Raw genomic sequence first — 13,441 nt, 5'->3', positions numbered from 1 at the left:
TAACAAAATGTGACTTAATCCTGCTGTCAAGCAAAACCCAGGAAACATCCAGGCAGGGTCCCAGCCATTTTGTTCCTAGATGGAATCAGGTCTGACCGTGCAGTGAAATGGAACACAACCTGTCCTGACTCAATCATATTTTCAGTGAAGAGAAAAATACCATTTTTTTCAGCACCAGATAATTCTACTGGCAGAAGCTAGACCTTCAGGAACATGGTGTGCTAAGTTTCATCAGGACAAGTTACTGTTGACACTGAGATGATTGGTAGTAGGGGAATAGCAGAAATGAGTTGGGGGATTCTTAGAATCCTTAGAGCAAGGTTATCTCTTGCACTAAATAAGGATTAAAAATAAAGTTTTGTTTCAGCTAACTAGCAGACCTGTAACCTTAAAAACAGGGTACACAGTTAAACTGATTACTTGCACTCAAAGAAAAGCCTGTCAATTATTGGTGATGTAATTCACAAATTTCGACAACTATAAAGTTCAAAAAGAAGTGATTTATTCAGTCCAGATTTAACTTATCACTGTTTTTCACTTTTAAATCTCCTGACAGCTTATAATACTGGCAGTGTTTAATTTCTGCCCTGCGCTCTGGCGTGAATATTACTTTTCATGGGTTCTGCTAAATGAGGGCAAAAGGGTGATTAAAGTGGTTTAAAAATTCTCCAGGCGTTTCAAAAGGAGAAACGATGGAGCTGTTGATAAGGAAGTCCCAGGACTGTGCAATCCAAATGGACACACACAGCATTATTCGGAATTCAGCCCAAATGCCCTTATTTCAGGTTCATTTACAGAACTATTTTTTCTTAAGCATATGCAATTAAACCTGCTTCTTGTCAACTATGTGAAAAATAACCTGCAAACATTTTTCCGACTGAATTAGACATTAGGACTTCTGACTTTTCTTATGTTGAATAGTAGCAGCAATTGTTAATGGAGTGTTAGTCACAACATTTGTTATGTTAACCACTGCAGTTCCTGTTTGTTCAGCTGGATGGGATTGCTACCCAGTAGGAGCGGCTGTGATTTTAAATGACTTTAAATTGCCAATCTTTGTGTAAATGGCAGTGTCAAATTGCTTTTCAAATGAATGTATTTCAATTATACTTCAACTCTTTTTATGTGAAAATAACCAGGGATTCATCTATTACTGCAGCCTATTCAGCTGTGTCTCACCAAAAGTAAGTCAAGTTATATACATTTGACCTGAAACTTTGGAACTAAATCATGAATGGAACTAAGGTTGCAAATTGCCATCATTCAAAAAAATTTAAGGCCCAGACATTTTCATACCAATGCTTCTTTCAGTAGAAAACAAGACTGAAACATAAAAAGTTCACTCATAAAATAAAGAATGTTGTATCTGGAAAGTGAAAATCTTTACAAATTTAAGGACCAGGATTATTCTGACAAAAAGATATACACCTCTACATCCCAAAGTGCTTCACAGCCAATTAAGTAGGGTAAAACCATTGACAAGGTCCCACATGGTAAACTAATTAGTAAAGTTAGATCAGATTGGATGCAGGGTGAGCTTGCTAATTGGATACAAAATTGACTTTATGGGAGGAGACAGAGCTGGTGATGGTGGTTTATGATGATGATGATGATTATAATTGCTTTTTGCAATAGAGGCCTGTGACAAGCTGTTTTCCACAGCGATCGGTACTGGATCCACTTTTGTTTGTCATTTATAGAAATAATTTGCATAAAAATATAGGATGTATGGTTAGTAAGTTTGCAAATGACTTCAAAATTGGTTGTTATAGTACATAGTGACAAAGGTTATGTACGATTACAAAGAGATCTTGATTAATTGGGTCAATGGGCTCAGGAGTGGCAGATGGAGTTTAATTTGATTAAATGTGAGGTATTGAATTTGGTAATACAAACAAGGACAGGACTTGTACAATTAATGATCGGACCCTGGGTAGTGTTGTAGGACAGAGGGACCTGAGGGTCCGGATACATAATTCTTTGAAATTTGCTTCACAGGTAGACAGAGTGGTTAAGAAGGTGTTTAGTACACTTGCCATGACTTGGAGGTGCCAGTGTTGAACTGGGGTGGATAAAGTTAAAAATCACACATCACCAGGTTATAATCCAACAGGTTTATTTGGAAGCACCAGCTTTTGAAGTATGGCTCCTTCATCAGGTCATTGTGGAAGTTAAGATCATGCTCACTGAATTTATAGCCAAAGGGGTCCAGTGGCATGGAGATGTGATACAGTAAACAATACAGTTGCCTTTACTGTTCAGACTTGAGTATAGGAGTTGGGACATCATTTTGAGGTTAGTTGGGACATTGGTGAGGCCTCCCCTGGAGCATTGTGTGCAGTTCTGGTTGCCCTGTTTATAGGAAGAATATTATTAAACCACAGAGGTTTCAGAAAACATTTACCAGGATGTTGCTGGGATTGGAGGGATTGAAGTATAAAAATAGACTAGAAATGCTGTGACTTTTTTTATTGGAGCATAGATGGTTGAGGGGTGACCTTAATTGTGGTTTATAAAATCACGAGGGGCATAGATAAGGTGAATAACATATTTTTATGGTTAGAGGAGAAAGATTTAAGGAGGACATGAGTGGTAACTTTTTATTAATACAGAGAGTGGTCAATGTGTGAAATGAACTTGCAGAGAAAGTGATGGATGCAGATACAGTTATGATGCTTAAAAGCCATTTGGATAAATTCATGAACAGGGACGGTTTGGAGGAATATGGGCCAAAGGCAGGCAGGTGGGATTAGTTTAGTTTGGAGACATGGTTGATGTGGACTGATTGGATGGAAAGGACTATTTCTGTGTTGTATGATTCTATGACTGTGGCATTGTTTGTCCTCAGAAATCAGTTTTCTGCAGATTGTCACTGTGCTCCTACTCTTGCTTATGAAGAAAGGGAGCTCTGCATTTCCAAGACAAGATTCTGCTCAGGTCTTCCTCAAGAATGCAGAAGCATACTTCCAATTTGATGTTCCTTCACAGCACAAAACAATCAGAGGATGACAATCTACAAACCCCAGCCCCCCCAACTTTCACAGCAATCAGCTGCTGTATTCTGAAAGGTCCTGAAGGCACTTTGACAGCTGCCGACAGGTAAGGACATAAGGGAAGTGTGATGTTAAGATGCTAAGGGTAGGGTACCAAATGAGTAGGGGAGAGGATGCCAGGTGAGGAGGGTACATGTGCATAGGATGCTGGGATGTGAGTTAAGTATTGTGCCGGCTGGTTAAAGTGCCAGATAAGTATGGGACCATTTGCTAGGCAAGAGGGGTGCCAGCTAGTGATGGGGTGAGCGTCAGATGTGTCAGATGTAGTAGGGAGGGAGAAGGGTGCAAAGTGGGTAGGGTACCAAGGTACAAGGTGACAAAAGAGATGCAATGTTTACGGTAGGTCAGGGTGAGTGTAGGAGCTAGGGTCATGTATGTGAGTGAGTGAGTGAGAGAACAGTGGAGTAGCAGTAAGGAGGGTGGTGTCAGGGGTCAGGTCTGGAGGTGTTAGGTGGCATGTTTAGAGTTTGGGTGCTGCTGGCAATGGCAGTGAGGGGAGGGGATCGTGGTTTGAATGTAGCAGTAGAAGGAGGTTTGTTGTGGTTGGTAGGTACAAAGATGGGGCCAGGTGCAACGTTGGAGGAAGAGTGTGTTGGTAGCCATGGGATGTTTGAGTTTGTGGAAGGTATTTGGATCCCAGAGGGTAGTGTTGGGCCCAGTGGAGGTGAACTTGGTAAGGCTGTGTGAGTTAAGTACGAAGTCTGTTAAACATATACACAAGAGTTTATTAACAGCCTAATCTTTCCTGAGTAACACTTAACTTCAGCAGAAACCTTGGAAGTCTTCAATTTAAATGAAGATCTTTCAGAAAATTCTACATGCAGAGGAATGGCTCAGAGGAAAGGTTAATTTCCTGCATAATTCCTTCTGGATGGAGATTCTGTGGGGTCCCTATGCTCAACACACATATGTGCTGAAATGAAAACTGTTTGGCCACTGGAAAATCCAAATCTTCAGTTGTTGTGATTGAAAGATAACTATTAGCCAAGCTACTAGGGTTAACTCCTGTTATTTTTTGAAATAGAGGTATGTAATATTTTACATCTACCTTAAGAGGGAGAATGGGGCCTTAGTTTAACTTCCCATCCAAAAATATGTCATCTTTGACAGTGCAACACTTCTGACTATTGCACTGAAACTAATCTTTTGTGTTCATGACATGGAATGGTACTTAAGTACACACCACCATATGAACATAGTCAAGAATACTACCAACTGAACCACAGTGAACACCACACCATAATCATAAAACTGTAATTTCTGGAAACATTTTTATTATGTATTATGACCAAATGCTATAAATGGCATTTCAAAAAGTAATTTTATCCTGTATCCCTAATAAAAACAGGTTTTCTCATCATTTTGGGAGTTTGGCCAACATGCAGCCTGTATTACAATAGCAACTACATTACAACGTACGTTCACTGTAGATCATTTTCAGAAATCCTTTGTTGAACATTATTTCACATAAAATAGGCAATACTGGTAACACCAAAACTTATTGCCCATCTATAATTCATCTTGAGAAGATGTTGGTGAGTTGCCTTCTTGAATCGATGCAGTCTGTGATGTTGGGACATCTAGAATGGTATTAGGGAGGGAGTTTGTTTTAGAGAGGAACTTGGCAGTTGGTGGGATTTCCATGTATCTCCTGCTCTTGTGTTTCTTGGTGGTAGAGGTTACGTGTTGTGGTGGTGGTGGTGGGGGGGTGCTTTCAAATGGCATTGAGTTTCTGCAGTTCAAGGTGAAAAACTTTTTTTTTTTACTGAAAGTGGGCACCTGGAATGCACCGCCAGGGATTGTAGGCAGGAAGCCTCACAACCTTTGTAAAATAATTGGATGACCACTTGAAGTCTCATAACATTCAAGGTTAATGACCAAGGGAAGGAAAGTGGGATTTGTGCAGGTATAGTATATTTTGGTAGAGACTTGATTGCCTGAAGGACCTTTACTGTACTGTATGATCATATAGATGGTACACATTGCTACCATTGTATGTCAATGGTGAAGGCAGTGAATATTGAAGGTGCCAATGTGGGTGCCAATCAGTTGGGTTGTCTTATTCTGCATGCAATCCTGAAATTGTCTAAAATGTCATACAGATGTGGTTTTGTTTCTACAGTTAGAATACATATGTGTTTATTTGCTACATCAAAACTTGACTCCAGCTAAGAAAAACCCAGGAAAGTAGTTTTTCACCATGTATTCAGCAGGATAGTTTGCAAGAATACCAAATTGATGGGAATATCAAGATCTGTACTGTAACAGGTGTTTGGTTGGCAAGTGAACTCTGAAAGGTAGAGGGAGGTTACCATGGAGATTGCATCAATTAATGATGATTGACAGTTAATAGCCAGGGTGTAAAACAAACAGGCAGTTTGTCTATGATTGATCAGGGCACTGCCTTGGGAAATAAACAGCAGATGGCTGTCATTTAATTTGCTGAGTTAAGGCAGACATAGTTTGTGAATTTGTTCTTTCTGTTTGTAAAGAGCAGGGCTCTGAGTATTAATATGTGTAGCTTTGAGTACATGTAAGTTCACCACACTGTAATCCTCACAAATAAGTCTAAATTAGTTATAGCATAATTACTCATACACTCAGAGTTATCTAGCAAATACTACCGAATTGCTAATCACATCTAACATTGAACACTGTCTTGCAAGGTTTGCAAGTTAGATATGGCCAGTACCTTGTTTGTTGCCAAGGGCTGAAGAGACATGCTGTTTAATGGAATCCATTAGTTTTTGACATATATGACCTACTCACCTAGCAACATCACAACAATGAAATTCATATACCATATTATTCATTTGAGTGATAGAATTTTGTTGTCCTGGAGGCAGCATCCTTTTACTGGTAAACTTTCCTCATGTTGCTACTGCCAACTTCAGCTGTTGTTCAAACATTTGAGAGGATTTACAGGGTAATCAGGGCAAGTTCAAATAACATTTGCTGGACTTGTGTGAGATCAATGAGCTGCCTGGTGATATATACATCAGGGTTTGTCCTCATGACCTACTGAGTCTGTGTGTATTTGGGCTCACATCATGTAATTGACCGGTGAAGGTAAGTTTGTCACTCAATTAGGAAATTGAGGAAAGGGAGCTCATTTGACAGTTCCATTTCAAAATATTATTTTGAGTGCAGAATGGAGTATATTAGTACATGAAAGGAAACTCTTGCAGCCGCAGGTTCAAAAAAAGTAAATATATTATATGCACATCAGAAAATGAAAGGGGTAAGATTTGAGTTGATTGATTGTCACATGTATCTAAGTACAGCAAGAAGTTTTATTTTCTGTGCAGTACAGACAAATTGTAACATGCAAAGATCGTAGGATTATTGAACCGAGCGAGGAATACCAAAATACTGCTGCAAAGAAGGTGCACAAAAAGCAAGATCAATATTAGATTTAAAATTTGAGAGGTTCATTCTGAAGCCTAATAACAGCAGGGAAGAAGCTGTTCTTGAACCTGTTGATACACATCTTTAAGCTTTTATATATTCTGCCTGATAGAAGAGGTCGGAAGAGATTATAACTGGTTTTGGGGGGGTGGGGGGCGCGAGGGTGGTCTTTGATGTTGGCTATCTTTCCGTGGCAGTGAGAAGTGTAGATGGAGTCAATGGATGGATGGAAGGTTGGTTTGAGTGATGTACTGGGCTGTGTTCACAACTGTCTGTAGTTTGCCGAGATTAGGAGTGATTCTATTGAAGGCACGTGTCTCATTGAATCGAATAAATATGTTTGCAAGAGCTGAGCTAGCAATGATCCCATGGCAACGCCATCTATGTGGACGTACATGGTGTCGTTAAAACAGAATGCAATCTCTGGTCTACTCATGACTCTACATCATGGCAAGTCTCCAATCTCAGCCACCCTATTGAAAAGTGAAGTGAAGGGAAAGGAGTAAAATGTGAAAATGACAATCAATGTTTTCAACCCATGTTTGTAAGATCTATCAACAGTTTAGCAGATTGGGTTTAGTCTACTAGTGTCTGTTGAAATGGGAAACAGCAGAAAAATGGAAGTGAAATATAATACAAAGTGTCATCACTTTAGAGACAAAATATATGAAAATCTAATAATTCACAAGGGATCTTGTGGTTTTGTTCGCCGAGCTGGAAATTTTTGTTGCAAACGTTTCGTTCCCTGTCTAGTTCTGGTGAATGCCGGAGGAAACACCACAGAAGCGCTTCACAGGAGACTCCCAAGCACTGAGGATGTCACCTAGACAGGGGATAACGATCCGCATCCATGAACATCAACTACCATTATAGGGCAAGCCAAACAAAGAACAGCCAGGGAATTCCTAGAAGCATGGCACTCATCCACAAACTCCATCAACAAACACATCGACCTGGACCCAATATACCAGCCACTACAGCGGACAGCTGAAACTGACAACCGGAAGCGGCAGGGACAGGTCACTATAAATGCCAGAGGAAACACCACAGAAGCGTTTCACAGGAAGCTCCCAAGCACTGAGGATGTCACCTAGACAGGGGACGAAACGTTTGCAACAAAGATTTCCAGCTCGGCGAACAGAACCACAACAATGAGCACCCGAGCTACAAATCTTCACCCAAACTTTGATCACAAGGGATCTGTTTCATCATCTTCAATTTCTTATAGCTGTCATAATGCCTAAGGACAATTCAACTATGGTGGTATTTGTTAGGTTATCTTTCTGTTAAATGTAACATCAATAGAATAGCTTTCAGAAAGATGACGTTAACTGCTTGCTTAACACTCCTCATGCTTTCCTAATTTGCTCATGATTAAATTGAACTCAGCTGTGGATGAATCTGCCAAACAATGTACAGATAAGCTGCTCAAACAGATAACCCAGCTAATTTTCCGCATTATTTGTTGCCTATAAGAAATATTTGCGTTAAACAGTCTGTCAGTATGAAAGTCTGGACATTTTAATATGAACTCAAAGATCAATGATTTCTACTTCATGTTATCAGTTAACGTAAACAAATTCAAATGGGGTTTGAGGTAGGGTTTGGGTTAGGAAATACACCGAACTAAACCACAGTAGATTTCCATAGCTGCTTTAGTTGCTGCTCAGAACTTTGACCACCATGAGTGTGCTGGCTAACCACAGGAATGAACCACCAAGATTACTAGACATCTGTTGGATGGCGCTTTCCAGAATTTTGGTACTACAAGGACAGAATTAATTAATTAAAATATGTTTGCGTAAGTGATTGCACCTTTTTGGAGATGATTATTTCAACGGCTTTTAACCAAAATTGAAGTCAATGGGATAATCTGGCACTTCAATGTACTTGGTTGTAATATTCTGATCTAAATATAACCAGACATTCTGGAGTAACTCAACTCATCCATTTTTAAGAATATTACATGGTTCTACATATTGCACTATATAAAGAATGCCAGAACATTGAGGGTTCTGAGGTGCCTTTATGATTTGGAGATGCCGGTGTTCGAGTGGGGTAGACAAAATTAAAAATCATACAACACCAGGTTATAATGCAACAGATTTATTTGGAAGCACTAACTTTCAAGGAGAGGCAGTGCCTCGAAAGCTAATGTATCCAACTAAACCTGTTGGACTATAACCTGGGGTTGTGATTTTTAACGAGGTGCCTTTATGTAGGGTAATTCCAATAAATCATAAATGTTAGTAGCAATTAAGGGATCATGTTCACTTCCATACATGGTGATGATTAGTTAAGTCAGATAAAAGAGGATCTATTGCATTTGGTTTCTCGTGTTGCTTTATGATTCTTAAATGTGAGAAACATTTTAGAGCAAAGCCTTCAGATAATTTTCTCTCTCTTTCCTGATGCGGAGTAATAAGTTGTTAAGTCGAATTGCTGGATTAAGGGATGAATGTGCTACACAGACTGCTTCTGAACCATCCGGATCTTGTATATTTTCTTTCTTAATCACCTCCAGAATGGGTTGAACTCAGTCAGACTCAAACTGGGTGGGAATTTAATTTGAGTTTAGTATTGTTTTCTATGGAGGTAGAAGACAACCAGAGTTTTCCTGGATCCATGATCCTGCAATAGGGGTAGGGATAATCCATTGTCAGTTTGTCCATCTCGAAGCTGGCTTCCCCAAAAGCCCTTTTACACTGGGAGCAGCTTGAATTGTTTTAGGGTGAGACTTCTTCTGTTGGTTGGTCTGTTTGACTGGCAGCTCTGTCATGCCAAAAGCACCAGGTCTGGACAGTGACCACAGGAAGAGCCAAGATGGTGGCCTGTCTTCAAGGCAATCCTGCCTAGCTGTCAGGTCCCAGCAAGGAAGCTGTGGGCTAGGTTTTAGTAGCACTGGGTGAGGGGTGGGTTGGGAGGTGATGTGGCAGAATGTTAAAGCCAGAGTATAATTTTTTGGATTGGATGCCTCCAATGAGCCTGAAAACAGCCCATAAATTGAACATTGCCAGGCCTGTCTGGTCTCTGTCCCATCGTGCAATGGATAAAATAACAATGGAGGCAGTTTTATTTTACAACCTTCATATCCGCTGTTGGAGTGGCCACCGATGATCCAATCCCCTCAGTCACATCAGCACTCATTAGCCCAGAATTGACTGGAGCAGGCACCTTTTGACATGCCATATTAGATCGTTTTCCTTGCCATTTAGTTGGACAATCTTTTATGCCTCAAATTGCTGTAAATGCAAAATTATGAAAATAACATCTTATAATGGCACATTTAGGACATTGGTGATTAATAGCTCCGATGGTCTATAGCTTCTCTCAATGAGATTCTCTATCATTTTAAAGTAACAACAGGAATTGTACGGAAAGAAATAGGGCAAATTGGATTTTGTGCTGCAAGATAAATAGAGGAAAGGGTATTTGAACTAAGGGAATAGAAAATAGAAGCATGAATATTTTTATGATTAACAGTGTCCTTGCTGAGCTGAAAGGCATGATCAGGGATGCAGAAGCATAAATGCAGGCATTAAAAAACCTGCATTTTTAATTAGTCAGCAATTTCTATCAAGTAGTTACATTTGCATTATTTCTTGCCCAGATGAATTTGTAGGCAATTTAACAGCACCATCCCTGATAAACCACGTTCACAAACATCCACTCCCTCCACCACCAATACATAGTCGCAGCAGTGTATACAATCTGTAAGATGCACTGCAAAGATTCTCAGATGGCATCTACCAAACTTGTGACCACTTCCATCTCGAAGGATAAGGGCAACAGATACGCAGGACCACCACAACCTACAGGTTCCCTTCCAAAAGCCACTTACCATCCTGACTTGGAAATATATTGCTGTTTCTTCACTGTCACTGGATCAAAATCCTGGAATTCCCTCCCTAACAGCATTGTGGGTCAACCCACAGCAGGTGGATTGCAGTGGTTCAAGAAAGCAGCTCACCACCACCTTCTCAAGGGCAACCAGGGATGGGCAATAAATGCTGGTCCCCGAGTGATGTCCACATCCCACATGAATTTTTTTAAAAAAGCCACATTACTTTTCCCACTAGTTGTAGGCAATTTTTAATATTCACACACAAACAGTGGTGGTACCAGATCCCAATAAATGTACCCTTTGGAAACCATAATGAGGAGGTGCTAGTGTTGGACTGGGGTGGAAAAGTTAAAAATCACACAACACCAGGTTGGACTATAACGTGGTAATCTTTAACCTTTTGGAAAGGGGAGGTGTAAAATTGGTTTAAAAAGAAAAGTTTATCAATATCCAATCACTAATTTACATTTTCATTTTTGCAAGCTTTTGAACTATGAAAGATAACATTTTGTACTTTTGTGTAATTATGTTTCAATATTGTAGCACATTGTGGCACAGAATATTCTAACACAGATTTAAAAAACAAGACTGAGGTTACTTTAGCACAACTAAACTGTGTAGGTGAAGCACAGAGCTTCCCTTCTTCGTTCCTCACTTGTATTAATCTTGTACACACCACAGATGTAGCAAAACAAAGTGTAATTGAATTTTGAAAAATAATAAAAGCAAATATTTTTGATTGTGGTACTGAACAATGATATTAGTCACTGATTATCTCATTGTATATGTGTATTTTTTTTAAAGCAGGTTTATAATGAAGGGTGAAGAAGAATATCATGACAAGGGGCCAAAACTGAACTGCTACAAATATCATTTCCTCATCTGAATTCAACATGTTTTGCACAAAATGGAGCAAGACCTACAGACCAAAGGTTATTTTCCAGGAAGAACACAATCATATCTGATCTTTAATCTATAATGTCTCATGAGTTTTAACTAAAGATTGAAGTACAAAGCGAACAATAATTCTCAAGCTTTACCAAAAAAGAAGCCATTAGGCTTCAAGATTCTCACTTGCTCAACAACTCACAAATTCTCTCTCTCTGTACAGGAAACTGCTTCAAACTGTAGTTCATTGATAACCTCTGAAATCCCCGGTAACACTTCTTAAGTGAAAATATTTGCTAAGGTTTAACATTTACTGAAGTGGCAGTCAACCTGTATGGCTGAATTGAAATTAACTGCACAGACTGTCTGCTGATATTTCCAGTTTGTTTTGACTAAGTTGATTAACTGATTTTGTCCAGAGGCTCTAAAACTTCATAATCCGTGACTTTGTGGTCGTTATCACTTCTGGTCATCTCAGGAGTCCATACTAGTCAGTATGTCTTTTATTCTGACATGTCATTGCTCACAAATTCCAAGAGTACAATGAAGAGATCACCATGGAAGCTGCATAAAGCACTTAAATGAACAAAATCTACTTACTATATATTCAAAGCAATATAAAATAATCTTTACTAAAGTGAATCTGTTATTGCAGTTGTGAGGGGATTATAAAAGGAACTCATACACTGCAATTTTTTGCATAAAATCATTCGCAGAAAATTCATATCAATTTGTTTTTAATGGAAGTAATCTACATTTAATCACATCCAGATTTTTTAATATGAAATATCACACTCAAATTCCATTAATAAAATTCACTCTATGTGAAAAAGATACAAATCTACTGGGCAACAATTTGAAGCCCCTACTCCTTATTTCTCAAATAGTTTTCATTCTGAGCTTTTTGCTACCCACGTGGATTAGAGGTTTTCAAAATAATGAAGCTTATGGAATGATGTCAGACCTCTCTCCTGAATCTTGTAAAAACAACTATTACAACATTAGACCATGTTTAAATATAATTTCTGGAATATGTGTTACATGATAACACTCAAATGTAATTAGAAAAGAGGACATTGATCTTATAACCAACGGCATAGAGGTTACAACCTACATTAATTTCCAAACATAACCATTCCAAATTTCTCTGTGGTGCGCCTTGGTAAGCTTTAAAACATACTTGGCTGAGAGAACATAACAACCACAATGAATAAAGATTCAAGAATGTGAGTAGAATATTTAAATGCTACAAATAGAATCAACATGGCCGTTCATGAAGCTGGTCCGATGGAGTGACAAAAGACCAAAGTCTGTCACTTGCTGTGGTGCAATAAATACTGTCATTGATGCTAACTGAGTTTCATGTCTTAATTTCTCATATTTGCTGAGTTGATCATCGTTGATTTAGGAGGCTAAAATGGTATTGTACTTCTATCAAACAATTTAAACGGGCCTAGGCTGAAACTTCTAAACACCTCAGCCTTTTTCTTACTCACACAGAAAGTCTGGTGTCTTCAACATAGGTGGCACTCAAAACTAGTGCTTTAACATAGTTAAATGTTTCATCTCTGCCTACTCTTTGGTAGGAGCACAGTACCATTTTACCTTTTGAAGCAATGATCATCAAATCAGCAGATTTTAGCAATTACACCCCAAAGTTCAGTTAGCAACAGAACTAAAAGGTAAATAATGTTAGATCTAAATCTGATATCCTATCTAACAGACCATTTGGAAAGAAGTATTAATTGTTGAGTTTGTTTCAAGCTAAATGTATTGTTATTAAGCTACTTCAAAGCAAATCTCAATTATTTAAGAGTACTTTACAATTGCAAGATAAAGGCCAAGTTGCAAGCTTGTATAACATCACTGGATTTGACACAATTCAATTGCTTCACGTTTTATGTGAATTGTCCAAAGTGTTTTCTTTTAAACTTGTAAAAATATTTTTGTTAAGTATATGGCACTGCTCCTTGCATGTTAAAGCAACATAAATGCTCCTTTTCTGTTAGGGCTACTGTGAGAATTTCAAGACTGCTGGTAGCAGTCTGACCCATCTCCATGTACTGGTACATGATGTTGTAAATAGTCTAATTCAATTTGCTAGTTGTTGTATACTATATCACCAACTAACCCATAAATCCATCTCTTATTTTTTTTTGTAGGAGACTTCTTCCCATAACACTGCAATATTATTTTTGACACATAAAACAATTAAAGGTTAGCTATATAATAAAATTCAATGTATCAG

At 38.7% G+C, this 13,441-nt stretch overlaps 1 protein-coding gene and 1 long non-coding RNA gene across 12 annotated transcripts in view; one reads left to right on the top strand and one right to left on the bottom strand.

Moving 5' to 3' along the window:
• The window catches only part of tncb (tenascin Cb), a 330,609-nt gene that overhangs the window by 267,577 nt on the left and 49,591 nt on the right, over positions 1–13,441 (bottom strand). The gene's annotated exons all lie outside the window — the stretch shown is intronic.
• On the top strand, positions 1,593–12,836 carry LOC122564763. The gene is made up of 3 exons (XR_006315993.1): positions 1,593–1,668; positions 2,849–3,099; positions 11,110–12,836. It is a non-coding gene; the product is annotated as an uncharacterized LOC122564763 (long non-coding RNA).

This window comes from Chiloscyllium plagiosum, chromosome 30 (genome assembly GCF_004010195.1).
Source record: "Chiloscyllium plagiosum isolate BGI_BamShark_2017 chromosome 30, ASM401019v2, whole genome shotgun sequence".
Classification (NCBI taxonomy): domain Eukaryota; kingdom Metazoa; phylum Chordata; class Chondrichthyes; order Orectolobiformes; family Hemiscylliidae; genus Chiloscyllium; species Chiloscyllium plagiosum.
Note: the sequence above shows the minus strand (reverse complement) of the source record. Positions and strands in the feature narration are given on the sequence as shown.